The sequence below is a fragment of the Odontomachus brunneus genome, unplaced genomic scaffold (assembly GCF_010583005.1).
Source record: "Odontomachus brunneus isolate Ranch 3 - 2012 unplaced genomic scaffold, Obru_v1 Obru_scaffold_087, whole genome shotgun sequence".
Taxonomy (NCBI): Eukaryota; Metazoa; Arthropoda; class Insecta; order Hymenoptera; family Formicidae; genus Odontomachus; species Odontomachus brunneus.
This window is the reverse complement of record NW_022639537.1, coordinates 1,125,959-1,145,917: the sequence shown is the minus strand read 5'-3', so window position 1 is coordinate 1,145,917 and position 19,959 is coordinate 1,125,959. Positions and strand designations below refer to the sequence as shown.

The 19,959-nt window shown below is 43.8% G+C and overlaps 2 protein-coding genes across 5 annotated transcripts in view; one reads left to right on the top strand and one right to left on the bottom strand.

Annotated features, from left to right (window-relative positions):
• LOC116848016 overlaps positions 1 to 19,959 on the bottom strand; it is a 166,479-nt gene that overhangs the window by 24,184 nt on the left and 122,336 nt on the right. Inside the window, exons 1-2 of one of the 3 annotated variants that reach the window (XM_032823703.1) lie at positions 19,270 to 19,781; positions 14,049 to 14,553 (exon numbers count right to left, since the gene is read on the bottom strand). The exons of 1 other annotated variant lie outside the window; for it this stretch is intronic. The gene's annotated coding sequence lies outside the window, so the exon portion shown is untranslated. Of the gene's footprint in view, positions 1 to 14,048; positions 14,554 to 19,269; positions 19,782 to 19,959 lie in introns of those variants that run through there. One more of the 3 variants, XM_032823705.1, reaches the window with a different exon arrangement.
• LOC116848021 (melatonin receptor type 1A-A-like) overlaps positions 204 to 19,959 on the top strand; it is a 276,163-nt gene continuing 256,407 nt past the window's right edge. Inside the window, exons 1-2 of one of the 2 annotated variants that reach the window (XM_032823723.1) lie at positions 204 to 1,169; positions 7,198 to 7,625. The gene's annotated coding sequence lies outside the window, so the exon portion shown is untranslated. Of the gene's footprint in view, positions 1,170 to 7,197; positions 7,626 to 18,715; positions 18,992 to 19,959 lie in introns of those variants that run through there. The other variant, XM_032823725.1, reaches the window with a different exon arrangement.

Here is a 19,959-nt window from a genome sequence, read left to right as displayed (position 1 = left end):
GAGAGAGAGAGGGAGAGAGAGAGAGAGAGAGAGAGAGAGAGAGAGAGAGGGAAGATGCGGGACAGGAGGGTTGGGAGGAAAGAAGAGAGAGAGAAAGAGAGAGAGAAAGAGACATTGCGGAAAGACAGAGACAGAAGTGCGCTCGCGTACGCCGCTTCTCGTCGCGCTTGCGCTTTCTATCGCAAAGCTCGGTTCGTTCTCTCGGTCCTCGTCGGTCGTAGCCGCGATCCTCCGTTCCGCCGGTGTCGCCCACCTCGGGCTCAGTGAGCCGGTGTGTGAGCGCCGCGACGCCTAGAACAGCACTGTCGTCGTCGAACGTCGTCGTCGTCATCGTCATCGTCGTCCTCATCGGCGTGGATTTAGCGACGATCCCACGTTTCCCTCGTCCTCAGCCTCTTCGTCGTCGTTGTGGTCGTTCTCGATTGAGCGCAGTCTATCTTCGTCGTCGTCGTGGTCGTCATCATTGTTGTCGTCGTCGTCGTCGTCATCGTTGTCGTCGTCGTCGTCGTCGTCATCTCGTTGCTCTCGATCGTATACCACGGTGGTGCTGGCACATACACGGAGGCACGCGACTTCCTCGAGCAGTTCCGTGCGCGAGTCGCAGTTGGCGCGGGAAGAGAGAGACAGACGAGTGCAGTACTACCTTTTCCCCCTCCCCTTACTTCGTCTATCTGTCTCTCCTGCTTCTTCCCTCTTCCTCCTCCCACTCTTCCGCTCTCTCACTCACTCTCTCTGTCTCTCTGTCTTTCACTGTGCGTATGCACGCTCTCGTTCTCTGCACCCCTTTTGCCGCCATCGTCGTCCTCTCTCATTCTCACGATCGCGCTCGCTCTTCGCACCCTGCACCAAGGCTCAGCCTCCGTCACTATCTTCTCCTAGCTGGTTCACGTGCTGCGCTCCGCGAACATACGCTGTTTTCGATCTTTACGACCTGCGAGTTCTCCTGTCCGTTCCGACCTCTGGACGACGAACGCGCAGCAGCAAGGGCGAGTGGAGAGTGAGAGGTAGAGAGAGAAAAAGAGAGAGAGAGAAAGAGAGAGTGTATGTTGTGTGTGCGAGAGAGAGAAATACAGGCCCGGGAACGTGGCGCGCGGAAGAGGACGAAGGATGTGTAGACACCGTGGCGTCGTGCCTGTCGTGTCCACAGGACCTCCGAGGTGGATGTTCGTGTAAGAAAATGTACTCGCGTGACGGTCCTTAAACCTCGCCTCGAGCGTGCATTCTCTCGTGCATAGAGAAGGAACGAGAGGGAGAAAGAGAGAGAGAGAGAGAGAGAAAGAGAGAAACGCCTGCCGGGACGCCTGCCACGGGCAGGAAGAGCGTTAGAGGGAGCGCGGGAAAGAGGGAGAGAAAGCGGGAGACGGACTGAGCGAGTGGGGGCGATAGAGGGTGGCTGGGAGGGGAACTTACGGACAGGGAGAAAGAGAGAGAGAAGATAGCGATGCTCGAACGTGATGCTATGCACGACCGCGAGGGTTGTTCCGAACGACGACGGTAAACCGAATGAACATTTGATTCCTTTTTGGATTGCGTGATACGTAAACCTGTACGCGCGCAGCCCACGTCCTGCGTGTCGCTGCGAGCGCGCCTTGCTTCATGGTTGCTCATGACGGCGATCAGCGCGTCGGCGGATGACAGGACCCGCGAGGGTACGTCAGGCCTCTCACTGATACGCGCTGTCTCGGCTTGGCAGCTCGGCTCGGCTCGCTCGTAGACTTTGTCGATGTTGTGCATAATCGTTCTTTACGTACTCATCCACACAAGCTTGCACGCAATTACTTGTTGGTTGGTGTATCTGCTCTATTTGAGATGATCGATGTGTATGTATGCACGTTGGTGGTGTCATCGTCCGACGATCTCTGTACCTTATCGATAATTCTTCGTGCACGCGCCCGCTGATTGATCGCCGTGAGTTGCAAAGGGTCCTAGTGCCAAGTATCGGAAACGAGGAAAGTTTCGATGGAGTTGTACTGCCGCGCGCGCGCGCGCACGCGACGCTGTTAAATGCCGCTTTCTCACCATGTGAAATTTTCAGAGAGGAACTGAATCTGTCGTTTAGATTCCTCTTCTCTGGGGTATACCGCGTTTGGTCTTTTTCACTCGTCGATACTTGGACCTTTTCCAATTTACGATACTCTCATTCAGTGTCGCGTTCACCGCTAAATGTTGCCGCGTTCGATTCTGAGTTTTATGTGCACAGGCCGTATTCGATGTAACATCGTGGGATGAGAATCGTACAGATTTCACGCTAAATGTGCGATGTGAATACCAAACAATGATGTAACTGATGCCCTCGATGTATCCTTGTAACATGAATGCATGTGTCTATATGGATGGCTTTTATACGGGAACAACCAAAGACCTTCATGTCAAAATTGAGGAATCTTCAACTTGTTTCTACAGCAAATTTTGTGTTGTAGGAACAATTTACAGTATAATAATATTTAACGATTTAATTCACTCAATCAGTCGTTAATCCCAAACAGCTAATTTTCTGAAAGATGTCTAAATAAGTATGTCTTTTGGACGTCTTTAAGACCGGTTTGTGCAGTTTGTGGGATGGATTAATGAAACGGATTTATCAATATTTATTGCATAAAAGTCATCCCTTACATCGAATTCGAGTATTCAGCTAGAAGTATATGTCATAAACTTGTAAACTAAATGTCTTCTACTTATCTATGTGTTCGTGAAAGAAAAAATAATAAAGATTCTCATTATCTTGTACCCTTGATCTTATCGACGCGCCGAAATGAATCGTAAAAATTCGCCTCGGTCACGACCTGTTGAACACATCGCGAGCAGAATTTCCTACTATAGCTCCAGAGAAATACGTGTTCTTTGTCAACATGAGGATCGAGTAATCGCTGAATGAATGTCCGTACAATGAAATGCACAATGATGCTCCAATACATTCCGTTTCATTCGCGCTTTACAACGCCTCTTGGTTCAACAGAAAATAAAAATTGTTCCTGTTAAATGTCGCTTGCAACGTTCGCGTAGATGTGGACTACTTTAAATGTTCTTCAAGAGAAAGAGATATGAAAAACGTAGTAAGCAAAGAGACTCGCACGCAGAAAAATACATCGCATTTCAGTAAATGTTACTTGTTCCAAATATTTAATGAATTTATATTCACAAATCTGTCATAAGTTTATCATAAGCGTCAAATTTATATTCAAAATACATTTTGAATCCTAGTAAGTTTAGTACTTTTTAATGAAGAATATTTAATTAAAATAAAAATTCGGTTTGCTTTCGAGTAGATTTTTTGCAAATTTTTTGGAATAGAGGTGAATCAACTTTTTTTCAATAAAACTTTGTAATATTCTTAGGGAGGAAATAAATTCTTCTTTCAGTACTTAAAATCTCTTCCAAAATTCGTAACGAGTATATTTTAAGATTATCAGGAAAATATTCTTTGCTGAAAATAACCATTGATTAAAATGAGCAAAGTAAACTGAATAATCGCTTTTTAGCAGTACACTGAAAAAAAATTTTGGTATTTGTAAGTATAATTACATAGAGAAATAATTAATGTAAATTGTGATCAAGAAAACTATTCTATATTAAATACTATTATATAATATTAATGATATTTTATATGCACATTACTACTACCATATTCATGTTAGAACTATCAAGAAATACAATTGGGGCAAAAGTAACTAATTTTAGTCGAATCAACCATATTTTTTCCCAGTATAGAATGATATTCTTCTGTGTGCGGCAAATATGTCGAGGCTCTCGTAGATATTTACGTAATGATAGCCTCTTATAATTTTTAATGTCACATAAACAACGCTACGGTATTTTAAAAGTGACCCAAGTGCCAAAAATGTCTAAAACAAAAAAATTGACGCGAATCAAAGAGTTTGTCATATATAAAAACGAGAGAACAAAAGGAGATACGAGCGGGAAAATGCACGCGTGTGCACGTAAAAAAAAATTATGAGAGATCCTTGAAACTGCCGATAAAGTTAAACCAGGCGTTATTTACGAAATGGCACTTCGATCCGTTTTAAAGTACACGTCTCGAGTGTAACCAGCTGTGTAATTTAGTTGGCGAGCGCGCGAACTGGTGCGCGTGCTCGCGAATGATTCATCGGCGCATTTTGCACGACGCTGGCTGAAAAAACCGACTATTTTCGGCGCTTCGAACGGTGTCCATTAAGCGGGACGTTTTAACGGTCTTTACGTGGATTCAGCTCGTAAAACAGGAAGCTGATATCAGCGTATCATCGTGTTATCGCGTAATGTGAATTTACATATGACAATGCCTTTCTATTATGACCGGCGGTTAGGTTAGGTTAGCGGTAGTGGCGTTATATTACCAAGTCGTTCCGTCGTAATGTATAGCTGCATATACACGTAACTCTCTCTCTCTCTCTCTCTCTCTCTCTCTCTCTCTCCCTCTCTCTCTCTCTCTCTCTCTCTTTCGCTCTGCTCTGCTCTCTCCTCGTTTGGTCGGACCATAAAGCGAGTAATATAGCTCGCATACAAAATGAAATATTTCAATTGTGGGACTCGCGTTAATTGCGCGCGCGAGCGCGAATGCGGGCGCGTCGCTTCAATTACGCTAATGAATTACGGGCGAGCGAGTACAACGTGGGCGCATGTGCGGCCGAGAGAAGAATGGGGATTCCCGCTCAAAGAAGGATGATCTCGCGTCGCGGTTCGATCGATCCGAGATACGACGACGGTTCGGAGGACACGCGACGGCAAGGGGGGGGGGGAAGGGAGTGGGGAATAATGAATATGTAAATATTCCGGTAAATATTCCGGGTGCGCGGTGCACGTTGTTGCTTGTAAATAGCGGAGTGCGTGTAACAGGTGGTGCGCTCTCTGTCTCGCACAGAGAGTATCGGTGTCGTCACGTCGCTTTTACACTTTAGAGAGAAAGAGAGAAAGAGAGGGGGAGGAAAGAAGGAGAAGAGAGAAAGAATATCAATATATTTTCCTTCAATTTGTATAACCAAGAAGGAGACTTGGTTTACAATTATATTCCTTAATCACACATATCCTTCCATTCCTTATTTCTATTTACGCATCACGTTTAATCAAGCATCCATGTATTTGGACGCCATCTAAATCCTATAGCTCTTACACAATAATACAGAATGACGATGACGACGGTGACGACGGTGGGCTGCGTGATGATGTAACCACGCGGTGAATACGGGCCCCTGGCCCACGTGTTACGCAACGACGACGTACGCGTGTCTCGCGCTTGCACAGCCGTTTCACGAGCACGAGTCGTGTGCTCGTTGCATCCGTCTGTCTCTAACCGTCCCTCTGTCCATCCGTCTCGCAGTTAGTGTCTAAGAGGAATCTCGTGGACAAAATTGCTCGCAATTTCGTCGTATTCACGTGCTTCAAGAGAGAAACATTAAGCGTCCGTGCAGAGCATTTCGTTGTGGCTCGCTCTCTGATAAGGCAAGTCGGCGAGTTTCATCGTGATAAAACTGCAAGTCAGACAAAACTCGACGAATTAAGTAGAATTGTAGTTTTTCTCGCCAATGTTATATCCGGCTTTCGCATTTACAGCGGGCATAATCGTCTTATATTCAGATATTAAAGTCGACTCTCTCATGATTATCACAACGTGAGACAATGATGGAAAGAGAGAGTTTTTTTCGAATATTTTCATTGCATTTATGAGACAAATATACTATATACGGAATTAATCATTAAATTTACATCCGTATTCGATGCAGCAATGAATTTACCAAAAGTTACAACTCATATTCTTACGTTTTACATACATGACATATAGTTTTGAATAAATTTTGATAATTCCTTTCGCGTATTTCCATTTCTAATTTATTCTAATTATTGACAAATATAAAGTTGTTGCCAAATTAATGTACATCTCTCTCATCATCTGGATATATTCATAAGGTGCTCTTTCGCATAATATTAATTTTCCATCCTTCAATTTGTGATAACATAATAAATCGATTGAAATAGCCTCGACGCGAGTGAAAATATTTAATTAATTCATATGATGTGCTATAATTTGAAAATGTAAAATTGATCATATTTCTAGGGTGATTCATTATTAAAGGCAACAATTTCGGATTATATAGCTACAACTAATCGCTCGACTAATGCGCGTGAAAATATTTAATTAATTCACACAATTCATTAATTCACACAATTATTTCATTCATTAATTCACACATTTTATTTCATTAATTCACACAATTCACAAAATATTTAATTAATTCACACAATTTCCCACGACTTGAAAGTATAAAATCTACCATGTTTCCAACGTGATTCTTTCTTAAGGGCAATAAGTTCAGATTATATAAGTACAATGAAATATTTCCCAGGTGGACTCCCGAAAGCCAGAGCTTTTGTCCGCTTAGGCACATTGTGCGCGCGTCAGTTCGTCCGTTTGTTCTGTTGGTGTGTGCGTGCGCATTCATACACGTGCATCTTGTGTGCATGCATGCATGCGTGCGTGCGTGCGTGCGTACCACACGCACAAGATGCACGTGGCGGGGCCCGTGGCAGTAAAAACTTAACGGCGCATTCTCGCGATCGCTCTCCACCGCGCGATAAAATTTACGCGCGTCGTAAATAATTACAATAAAAGCGACGTGAACGCGAGTATCGGCCCTCCCCGGTGTTACGACCGCTGCTCCGGCTGCCGGCCGAATGAAATCGTTCGGGGCCCGAATTATCGCGTGGACCGTTTCGTTTGGGGGACCCAGACGCGCATTTTTACGTGGGCCTTTGCGAGGACGATCTTTCTCGAGACCCCGAGAGTCGCGCGAGGCTCCGACTTTACGGCCTTACGGGATCAGATTCGCACAATTTCTGGGACTCGTAAAGCGTCCCCCTTTCCTCCCTCCCTCCCTCTCCTCCCGCCCTCGGGAACTTCCCTCGACATGTAAAACGGGGCCTGAGAGTCAGAGGCGTAACCGCTGGAATGACGTGATCCGGAAGCGCAAAATTGAACGAAGCGCGCGTAATAGAGTGAGAAAGAGAGAGAAAGTGAGTGAGAGAATGTGTGTGTGTGAGAGAGAGAGGGAATTTTCGTGGCTCGTTGTCGAATCCACGCAGCAGCGCTGACCTTTCAGCGTCCCGGGACTGAAATGATCGCCGGCGCCTGATAACGTGGCCGATCGATATCTTTATGCCGCCGTAGCATGCACACTGTGTGAAACGCGCGATCTTTCCTCGTAGGGCTCGCCTCGTATCCCGCAGGCTGTCGACTGCCGCGTAATCGCACCACGACGAGCTCGTCGTCCCGACAACAACACCGCCGTCGTCGGTGGTAGCTGCTGCATCATTGCCGCACGTAAAATGAACGAACGATCCACGGGGGTGAGAGCGTATAGTGCGTAGGGCGCGCCGCGACGTGATGAAATGAGAAGAGAACGTGCGGATTGTCATTCCGGAAGAAGAGAATCGACTCGAACCTAGGACCGATGGTGATGACCATAGCCTGTCGAGACACGTGTGTGACTTCTCTTCCATCATCGACAACGTAACAGCTGACGACGTCTGATCATCGTGCACCACTGTGAGACCTGACCGCATCCCCGACATAACACGGACCCGAGCGTGCGCGAGCGAACGCATCCTTCGAGGAGATCGTACTCCGCTGACCGGTGAGTACCGCTTCAATGACGCTATCGAGTGTACTCTGTCAGTGGCTCGTCCGCTTATAGTCAAAACGATGTTGTTGGAGAACTCGTGTTCTTTTCTCGTCCAAACGGACGACTGCATCTCCTCTCGCGGGGGAAGAGAGGATCAGGTTCTCTCCCGTTCACTCACACATACGCGGAAGGCCGATTGCTCAATAATAGTCTAAGCTTGAGACTAGGTTAGGTTAGATTGAAACTCTGTTCTAACGATGTGTTTATACAGAGCTGAAAGTTATATCTAACCTTTCAACCTTTCGAAAAGTGTTAAAATATTGAATTTCTTTTGATTTTATCAAATTATTGTTATTATTTTTAACTCATAGCGAATACAAGTTGAATATATTTTTATTTTAATTTCAAAAATTCATAAAAAAATAGCAATGAAGAGAAGAAATGTTAACTGTACAACTTACTCAACTGCAGATAAAGAATGTGTGAATTGATCCCGTGTTATTCAAAACTCAGGAATCATTTCTTTTTATTCTTTTATATGCATTGCTCTTTGCTGAGCGAGAACCGTGTTATTCGAGCTCCGTGCAACCCCGTTCCCGACAATACTGATATACATAAGCTTTTTACAGCAACTTTAAGTATATTAAATCACGATATTCAGCAAAGTTGAGTCCCTTACGACAGATTACATTTATATTTGTTTATCACATAGAATGACGGAATAGAAACACGAAGGAAATACAAAAAAGGTGATCAAAATCTGCTTCAAACCTATCATGTTAAATGTAACATGAAAATCTCAATGTAACTTTCAGTAAACTTGTTGCTATATCGATATAACGAAAAGTTTACATTATTGCATGATGTAACTTAATAGTTAATTCAATGCAATATATTTACTTCCTAAATGTAATTAAAAGAGTTTCCATCATCGATAGTTTCGTGAAAGTCTGAGGTGTTACTCGATTTTTTTGACCGTGCTATATCCGAGATTGCGTGCAATTCAATAGCACCGCGTTACTCGAGGAATGTTATTTGTTCGTCAGTCCGCAAAGCTACCGGGGGCAGCTCTCTCGCACTCTCGCGCGAAAAATCAGTCCTCGCTCTATCGAACGCGTGATCGATGATGGCGATGCGATCACTTCGCCCGGAACGAATCGCCCCAATGGCGATCTGTTACGCCGCGGCTCGCATCAAATGCAGGCACAATGCCGAATGTAATGCGCATTAAGCGCAGCCCTGCGTAGCGCGTACCTTGACGACGGTGCAATGAATGAAGGCAGCGTGATGCAGCTCGTGCAGATGGAAGTCGTAACGCCGGAGGGGGAGGAAGAGCGCGCGCTATTACTCCTCAATGGCCGGCCGCGGTTAATTGCGAGGCAATATTCAAAGTGATTCCCGAGGTCTCCGGCAAGAATACGGCCTAATTGACTTGTAAGCCGACGCATTCGACCGGCGGCTGATCGCAAACGGCATCAGCGTTTCTGTCTGCGAACGGCCGATATTGCCGGCGCTCACGAGACGGTCGATTCCCGGTATTTCAGGCATCGCGGACGGCGTCGTAAACCTTGCCCGGCATTTTCGCACGGAATATAATTAGTGGCAAATATTTATTGGCGGAAATGTGCATTCGTTAGTATTAATTTCATTGGCGCCTTCATGCCGCGGGCGTTAGGGATCCTCGTGAGCGTCATTTGCATCTTCGCAAATATTTCGCTGTAAATCAGCAGCTCCTTTATTATTCGCGTTAATTTGCCTCGCAAAGCTGAGCCTTTCGGAGATGTGATTTGTAACGAGAGTACTATTCGGAGAGAGAGGGCGCGACTATCAAGACGCGAAGAGTGAATCGTGAGCAAAGGCGTGCCGAGGCAACGAATGACCACGCGCGAATAAAATACGCGAGTGTAAAATCGTATTTCTCACTAAGTGCTCGGCATTTCTTAAAAAGCCATCTCGGATAATTGTTCCGGGCGAGACGGAGTATACCTGCCGGCGGCCATTTCGCTACCGGTATTCAATTCCGGCGGGGACTGCGAGAAAGCATAATTAACGCCGGCGGATTGTAAATTCACTCTAGTATAAATATTTGCATCTCGGAACTCCGCGCACAAAGCCTGCATACATTTGAATATATCTTCTTTCCGCGGAGATTCCGCGGGGCGCGCCGCATATCGGCGATACGACTAACATCGCGCTCGGGCTTATTTCAATTTCCGTAACTCTCGCGACGTTGATCTTCTTGGATCCACAAAATTAAAGCGAATCGCCGAAGAGCGGCGCGGTCGGAGAAGCGGAATGCTCGGGAATTGTCGAGAGATATCGCGGCGTTCTAGCGGCATCACGTAAACGAAAAAAGGGAGAAAGAGAAAAGGAAGAAGAGAGGTAGACGCTCAAACAAAAACACCGATAATGTTTCGACAATCCCGGGAGAAAGAAATGTTTGTAAACGAAATTCCCGCTTCCCGTCTCGTAAAATTTCGCACCTATTACACAGATAAGACAATACATACTGTATTCAAATAAGTATTGCGCATTTCAAGTATTTCATATTTTTATACAAAATACATTTTATATACATTACATTACATTATTTTGAGTACTTAACGTACACGTGTACAAGAGATTTTCGTTATTATTTTTAATTATCTTTTTCTAGATGTAGCTTTGCTAGATATAGTTAGATATATATCCTTATATCCTATATATCCGGTTTAAAATACTCCCGATTAGCAAGATGATGTATTGATGTATTATTGACGTTACAGACGTCAATGATATTAAGACGTCATAAAACATTATTTGATGTAATCATTTTTCTTACATTATAAAGTAGAACAATTCTTATTCTGAATCAACGTCAAGTTGTGATCCCTTTTAGATGCAAGATAGATTAATTTCTTTCAAAATTTTCTTCATTATTTTTTAGATACACGCGCTCTTAAAACATATACTTTTAAAAGAAGTAAACTGAGCGATCATTTCACCTATTAGTAGAATAGTATTTTCCTGCGTACCACAGCGCCGTTATCTTGTCTCTAACAAACCGCCCCCCTCCCTCCATAATGCGCCAATTTGTATCTCACTAATTTCTAGATTGTTTAATTCTATCGTGCGATTTAACGCTCGACTTTCGCCGTTTTCGAAATAAATGCTTCATTTAATTTCCGTAATTTCTGTAATTGCCGTAATTTTCCAATGGACCGCGCCGTCATTCGATTATCGGCGAGGCGAATTTGCACGCGAATCGACTTTAACCCTTTGCGGCGTGGCATAATTTCGAGAGGTACGGTCCGATATTTAAATACCTTCTTTTATCCCGGCGACACCAGCATCGCCTAATGCAATAACCAACTTCCGTCATTTCTAGCATTATGTAAATATTCGCGGAATAATTGGCAACTGGTGATTATTCATAATCCTGGCTGTTTGGATTATCATAAATCACCGAGTCGACTTCACCCTCGTGCACGTTTCGCCAAGTTCACCCTTATCTACTTTCGCGCGTTTCTGAATTTCTTCCTCCCGGTACTACTGCCTATCGTCAATGTTTACATCAATACGAATGCACGAGATAACGCGTGCATTCGTATGAAACATTTCGCCTCGTACGGTTCCTCTGCTAATTTCTGCATTTCGCGGAAATCCAGACCAGACCCCAGCGAAGTCGAAATTTCGATGCTAGCGAGACGTGAAAATCGACCATTCTGCTTACCCGCGACGAAGCACGACGAGCGTAGCGTTGTTGATCGAACTCGGCGAAATTACTCCGATACCTTTCGGGCTCGCTGCGAACAGAACGATTCGCAAAGTACAGAAAGGTAGAGCCGTTTAAATCGAGGTTAGGTCCCGAGAAAGCGCGAGCTCGGGATGAGCGGAGTCAACGAACTTCCGCCGCGTTTACGTAACCCCGGCCGTGTAAACATATCGATCTCCGCGGGCATGTACGCATTGTAACTTTATTTCTCGAGCGGAGGCGTCCCGTGCATGCGGGCGATGAGACCAGGGTGGGTCAGGTTTGACCTTTTCCTCGCGACCCTTGCGCGGTCGGACCGGTTACGCGTATCGCGAACAATCGCGTTCCGTTTCGCACGTCCCGACGCGCCGCGCAAAAAGGAGCTGCGCGCTTTCGAGCGCGAATCCGACGCATGTCGACGTGCGCGAGAGACGTCCGCGACAGACGATGTCGTGCGTCACGATGTCGTCGGAACACGTTCGCGTTTACTCATCGTGCTGTGTGTTCCAAATATCTAGTCTTGAACTCGGAATATTCTTCAAGCGACAATTAGGTAAATTAATGTATTCTTTAAAGTGGAACGAGATTTTTTTTAGGAGCGAGTGACAAGTTGGCTTTGATGAACATAAAATCAACAGTGAAATGCCCTGACTGAAATACTCACACAATCGTTACTTGAAACTTGTCCACGTGATATACTGAGAGTTCAACATAAATTAGAGTTTGTAGTATATCAATATTTTTTTTCTCATATGTATTTTACCAATTTTTTCTTTCTTCTTTCTTCAGCATATTTCTTTACCATACTTTCTTCTTTACATATTCAAATTTGCACCCCATATTCCATTGCTTTAATACCCTATCTCACTCTTAATTTATAACTTCACTTAACCAGTTCACTTTCTACCATATATTTTGATATACAAACTAACTTAAACCATCTTGTATAATTCATCATAATTCTTTCCAATTCTTTTTTCTCTTGCCATCTTCATAATTTCACCCCATGTGACAAACATTTTACATTAAATACTCAAATAAGGTTCATCTTCTTCCAAAATTGTCTTTACAATTTTTCTCATCCAATTCTCATATCTTATTAACAGCCTATTTTTTCTGTACAATTCCTTGATATGTCTCTTATAGTTATCTGCCCTATTAAACATAAAGCCTAAATATTTAATTTGATTTATTCAATCTGTACCTCTTGAATTCTCTAGTCTCTCTAAATAAATGGATACAGATATTTTTCTATAAATCGTTGAAAGTGCTTCTAGTGGATAGTTGAAATCTGAAAAGGTTTGTGGAGTTTAATTGCTAAAGCTACGAATAGCTTCAGTTAATTCCCGACTTGATCGATTTAACCTCACATCTCCCTTCTTAAATAAGAGAAATCCATTCGTTATCTTAATTTAAGAGCCATGTGGGTGGCAGATATCAGCTTAACCTTAACAGTAGCCAGGTATTTTACGTAACAGCGAGTATTAAGGGAGGAGGGTAGAAGAGCGAGTATATTGTGTCCATTACGTAAAACCACATTTTCTCGTGCAGCAATTTCCCGTCGACTACCGACAATTTACAGAGAAATATCATTACGCTGTGACAGAGATGCTAACCAAACTATTACATAACTTTTTCCCTCATAAAAGGAAGAACAAATATAATTTTTTCGATGCTGGTAATAAATGTATTCGAAAAAGATCCTCTGTGCTTCTCTCTTCATTCCTATCCCTTCGTTACTAATACGATTAATTCTTTCGGTACTATGAACCCATATACGCATTGAGCAAATCCAATCAGCGTGCGTTACGAACTCATATATGCATTCGGTGAATGTGATATCGGCGTGTGATGTGAATTCGCGCATGCGTGCGGCGAATATCTTTGGCTTATACCATCGAAACATATACAAATGGGTTATTTCAAACTGTCTTAAGGCTCGCCTGAATAGTCGCCGCAGCCATGTTGGATTATGACGTCAGAAATGAGAAATAACAGGATTTTTGCGTGACATTTTCAAAGAAACAGATATTTATACGAAGGAACACTTCAGATTGCTTAAGTATACTTATAAAATGTTCTTATCTTGTTTGATGGCCATTAAAAAGATATAAAATAAACGTGGAAAAATCATGAGGAAAGATAGGTTAAAGAGGAAAGTTGCTTGTCACGTTAATTTCATGGCTATTTATTGACAAAGGAAAAGAATAATTTTCGAGGTATTTTAAAAGTCTGCTTCAACGATTAGAAGTGTTGTTCTATATAAATATCTTTTTAATTGAAAATAGCATGCGCAAGAGTTTTGAACATATGTTTTCTCACTTCTAACGTCATCAATCAAAAATTCCGCGGTAAACACCCAGAAGCCTTTGATCCGTATTAATAGTTGTTACTTGAAACTTGTTTCAAGTGAGATTTCCAGATTTGAATTTAGAGCTAGGTGTGAATTTTTTGGAGGAACTGCGATTACAAATGTAACATCGCACATATCATACGATTTACTAGAAAAGTTTTGATCCAACTCTAAATTCACGTCTGAGTATCTCATGTGAGACTTCAAGCGACGACTATACAGAACTTAAAAAACTCATAATTAAAAAGATAATGAAACTGTCGCCAAGCTCTCCAAAGCACACGTGTTTTCCAAGTGCGCCGTGCCGAAAGGCTTAACGATCGCTGGATTGAGAGAAAAAATTACTCACCAGACTCAAAATCCGCGCCGCGCAGCCTTGGGTGTACGCGTCGCGACGACGCACCCTCCGAACGGCTAACTTCACGGCGTCGCCCCGTCGTGTCCAGTGCGTAACCAACTGGCGATTCTCACCCGTCGACACCATCTCGCGAAGTAGGCAGATCGCCTTCCACGACATCCGCGGGCGCGACAAATCGCTCTTTAAACGTCACTCCAACGTCACGCACGCGGAATCTCGTGATTATCGCGTCATCCGGCGGACTACGTACATCGATCCGTCTCGCTAACCCCTACCGATGTCCCGTTCATTTTGTCAAACGACACGTGTCCTGCGTGAAGTCACGTGCGCAACGTAATAGGTATGTCCACATTCCTGTTGTTTGAATTCGCGTGAAGAGAGTCGCGGCCGAGACACTATTGCATACTGTACTCGTTGTCGATGTCGCCTCGATTGTGATTGATTATCGATCGACGGAAATGTATGACCTTTCGCGCGGAAGCTCCTTCGTTCTGCACTAACGCGCGTATACATACATAGTCGGCTGGTTTAGACACAATAGCTGTGTTCAGCAGAAAAAAACTGCTTTGTGTCGAAACTGTTGTAAAATGTATCTGATCAGCGTGTGCTTTTAATGTTGGATTTTAAGAACATGCACCAATCAGAGTCACGAATTTTTCAAAGTAGCTTTCTCTGCTAAATGCAGCCAATGAAGCGGGAAACTCACGAAACTATTAAAATTTTCAGTTATTATCGACAGGCTTATGTAGTAATAATATAATTAATAATAAAAAATAATGAATAATTGTTGCGCATGCCCGTCGATAATGACTCTAAATTTTAACAGCTTAGTGAGATTCCAACTTTATTGTGTTTAAGCCGATTTGCGACTAAAGCCCGTATTAATAGTTGTCACTTGAAACTTGTTTTGTATGAGATATTCCCAAATTTTATTTACCGACTTAAAAAAGTTCTTAGTTTATACTGTATGTATGTTTATTTGTTTGCATGTCCCTTTCAATTCAAGAACCGTTAGGGATCTTGAGACGAAACTTTTTGTAATTTGTTCAATATGTTATCTACATAGCTCTTGGATTAATGTTATTATTCGAGTTTGTCTAGGTAGCTTGGAGATTGAGTAATTTCATTATTTTCTTAAAAATACAGGAACATCAAGATATATAAGACGAAACTTTTATTTTTAACTGACTTCAAAAACAGATTTTTAGTAAATAATTAAAAATACGAGATGAAAAACTTAAGAAAAGGGAAGAAAAAACCACTTTCAAAAACTTCAAAGAGCCTAAAAGGTATGAAATAATTATCAATCAATTCTATAAAATATATGTATAATTCTATTCTAATGTTCTAACGATGTTAGAAGTCGACGCCAAAAAGACAAATTAGGTAAGTAACTAAATATATAACTATAAGAGGGAGAAAAATAATAAAAAAAGATACACTTATTGACTTAATCGATCAAGTTGTCATGCCGACTTCTAATATCTTTAGAATATTAGAATAAGATTGTAGATATATAGGAATATATATAAAATTATTTCACGCGTTTTAAGAGCTTTGATATTTTTTATAGTAAGATTCAAATTTTTAATTAAATAATATAACGCACTGAAAAAAGTCTGCCATGAATGTCGTGTGATGAATAAACAAACGCGTTTTGGTTGAAGGGAATAGAATTTATAAATTCTAGAACCAAATCTGAGTCATAAGAACTCCAGAAATTCGGTGTCCTTTAATTGCGTTGGTTGTGTTTGCCAAACCATACCTCCATGTTAATACAATTTTCTTTTCTCGTGTGTGAACCGCGACGTTACGTCTATAATCGCGCGATTCAACTGGAAAACTTTCACTCGACTCTAAGCACAAATCTGAGTGTCTCACTTGAGACGAGTTTCAAGCAACAACTATTAATGCGCGCCTGAATGTGCGTACACAGGCGTGCATGTGTGTGTGCGCTGGCGGGTGGCTACGATTAATTGTCGACTTCGTTAAGGATTAATTTACCATTTTCGGCGATTGGTAGCCATTAACCCGAGATAATTAGTCAGCCGCTGTTAGTTGTCAACAAGACAGTGGATGTAACAATGCTAAGCGAGAGGCGGACAGGCGGGCGGGGAGAAACGCGACGCGGAATTCGACCCCATGAATCATCGGCGCTTATTGCTCTCACAATGTCGTCGCATCAGCGCGACTCGACGAGACGAAATCTCGTTAAATAGCCGTTGATTCCGTAATTAAAGTTAACTCAGTTACGCGACAATCGCTTGTAATTTAATCAGCGCGCATAGTTACTCATTTCCATTATTTTACATAATATCAAGCAGCGATACCGGAGCGCTAATTAATGGCAGTCGTGTAATAGTAAAATGCGGTCCTCCTCCGCCGTAGTCTACGCAATTACATTTGGCTCTTTTTTTCTATCGAAAAAAGAAAAAAAAAGAATTTGCGTCGTGCGCAAGTATTCGCGGAGGTATTCGCGATACATCACCACCGAGAGCGACTATAAATTCGCGTGTTTCGTTGAGGTGAAAATTTATACCTTAACGTTCGCGTATCGCGATACACCTCTGTATATACAGGGTGTCCCGTCATGAACCACGCGATCTCTCGACTCTTCCGACGGGATTCCTCGCAAACTTTTCACGCGCTCGTGGACACGAGAGTGCCAAATCGCACCGGCAGAGAGTCGACCCTGCGAATCCGTCGTTAAGATCATAAATCCTGTCGGCCGACAACTACTTACAAGCCCCATCGTCCCAAGTATGCTTACCGCTCGTTCCGTGACGCGTGTGCCAACGCTATTTGTTTTTTCGCCGGGTGTCGCATCAGGGAGCGGTGCACTTGGACACGGTGCATTTGGACACAGCCAATCACAGCACCGTGTGATTAGAGACATTTGTAGGGTCCCTTGGAATAGCGACTTGTGATTGGACTGTGTCCAATTGCCCCGTGTCCAACTGATATACACCCGTCGCATCATACCCGCCTCGCTCTGATCGGCGTTCGAATCGATCGGAGACAACTTGCCCCATCATCAAAGGAGGGAAATTACGGTCGTCGACTTCGGGACACTCTGTATATGCGTGAGCGCGCGAGCACGCATGACTGATATATAACGGCGGTTTGGTCGCAGTTCGGGCGCGATACCGAATTTAATAACGCGCAACTGCGGGCGCGGCGAGGTGCGACGACGTACAATCGGGACAATCAACGTCGTCGGGCGAGCGAGCGGCCGTTAGCCCGCGATTACGGGCGACTTTATTACACGACTGCCACTCCTAGCACAATCGCCGGCATTATCGGTAGACGTACGTACGTGCGTAGCCGGTGCTCGCGGCGGTGATGCCGGGCGAGGCGAGGCGAGGCGAGGAGGCAGAGCGCGGTGAGGGACGCGACCGCGAGTGCTCTATCCGACGATCGGATTTGCCTCGCAGCGGGCACTCGAGCCGAGCCGTTCTCGCTCGGGGGCGAACGAGCGCGCTCTATCGACGCGCGGAGGGGAGCCCCATTCTTAAAACAGCGCGCTTAATCGACGGACGTCTCGCTTAAAGGGGAAACGACAGCGGCTAATGAACGTGTCTCTCGCGCATCGATCGCCCGATGTTCCTTTTCTTCTCTCTCCCTTACTGTCTTTCGCGCGTATCCCTTTTCGACCGCTGCGCACGGATATATACTGAACCGTGGTAACTTTGTCGGAATGTTGGCGGTATGACGGTGAAGAAGAAAACAATTACATGCACAATCGAACTGCACTTTTCATGGAAATGAACATCCGTTGACATCTTATCATATTTTTATATCTCTCATTTAGCTTTCCACTTTACATCCACTTTACACAGAAAAGTACATTCAAATAAATATTATCTGTTTCAAATATTTTATACACTCGGAAAAGAATACTTGAATATTTATTTATAGGATATAAAGGTTATTCATAGAAATTAATTACATGAACGCGTGCTCATCCAGTCTACTGTAATTGGCCGTAGTCGTGCGAGAATAATCCAACGCGCAAAATTATGATTTTTTTAACGATTTATCGACCTATGCAATAAGCGAACCGAATTTTTGTTTTAATTTAATATTCTTGATCGCAATGTTAAACAATTCAGAATATATTTTGAATGAATTTGTGTAAACTTGCAAATATATGTATAAATTCACACTAAGAAATAAATATTTGAAAATTCATTTGTAGGATATAAAATTTATTTTGGTGAAATTCAGTTTCTGTGAATAAACTTTATATCCTAAATAAATGTTTAAATATTCTTTATTGTGTGTGTGTGTGTGTGTGTGTGTGTGTGTGTATGTGTGTGTGTGTGTGTGTGTGTGTAAAATATTTGAAACAAATAATATTTACTTGAATGTACTTTTCTGTGTGTATGTAAAGTGGAAAGCTAAATGAGATATAAAAATATGATAAGATGTCAACGGATGTTTATTTCCATGAAAGTGCAGTTCGATTTAATCATCGTGACATAATTTAACTGTTGAAGCAAAGAAAGTTTGATGTTTTACGATCGATTTCTTTTTCTCTGTAAAAATTTCCACGAACTGAGACTCGACTTGCGTTGATTCTCACTGAGAAGTTCAAGTCACAGCTCAACCAAACGGACTAGCAATGTAAACACTACGTGTAACGTGAATATAAACGAACGAACGGTTATTTCGGCGCGAACGCGATCGATTCTCTATTTTCGGAAATCTTTCCGCTCCACGCAGGTCGTATGCCAATCCGCACGTGAGATTCGAGTCACGGAATTGAAGAGGTATGCGGTTACCCACATACATTCGCGCGCGAGCACAGTAGCTGTGGACGGATACAGAGAGAGAAAGAAAGAGAGAGAAAGAGAAAGAAAAGGATCTTCGCGAGGAGCACCGGCTGTGTGCACCAATGAGAATCGCGAGCAATAATTCTTCCGGAGACACAGGTAAACAGGCTCTACTGTTTTCACTTCGTTATAAATAGCTCCCAAGCGCCGTTTACACGGCCGACCGAGCGTGATGTGCAAAAAGCAGCAGACGAGCACTGCTACGGGCGAAACGTCTATATATGTACGACGATAAGAAACCAACGACGCGCGCTCTGAACCCTCTATTTACAACGCGTAAAAACGAACAAAGGGTACCATTCGCGGTGAGCGCGTGTATAGCCGCCTCCTACGCGATTACCCGCCCGCGTTCTCGAAAAGGGACCCACTCGTCCTACCTGGTTCGCCTGGGTCTGTTCTCCCTTCTCGCTCTCCCTCTCTCCGCCGCGTGCGTATCTCTTTACACAAACCCGAATGCCGCGACTGTTGTTTGGACGTGGGAAGAATCGCGCAGCGGGAACAAACTTACGCGACCGTACGAAGCGTGGTGCTTCTCTCGCCGCGGAGATATTAGGTTAGGTTAAGTTCGCCGTTGGACGCGTGAAGTATCTCGCGAGTACGTCATCGATTCGTAAATCGACCCGCGGCCGACGACAGACGTGAACGAAAGAGAGAGAGAGAGAGAGAAAGAGAGAGAGAGAAAGAGAGAGAGAGAGAAAGAAAGAGAGAGAGAGAGAGGGCTTGCATTCAGAGACACACACTCGCGACGAAATTCACAAGGCGACGCACGACCGGCGAGTTTTGTCCCGCTTTGGTGATGAATTCGCCATGCACGCCCGTCCGGTGGCCGGCCACCGTCGCCGAGGTTCCGTCGCGACGCAGCAGCTCGGGCGCCATTTTTGACTGACTGTCGAGCGTGACAACGCGTAGGCGAAAAAAAGAAGAGAGCGCGCGAGAAGGAGAAGCGCGCACGGCCACTCGTGCTTGACCTCGCGACCGCTGCTCAAGGCCGCTTCGTTTTAATAATTCGGAAAAGAGAGAGAGAGAGAGAGAGAGAGAGAGAGAGAGAGAGAGAGAGAGAGAGAGAG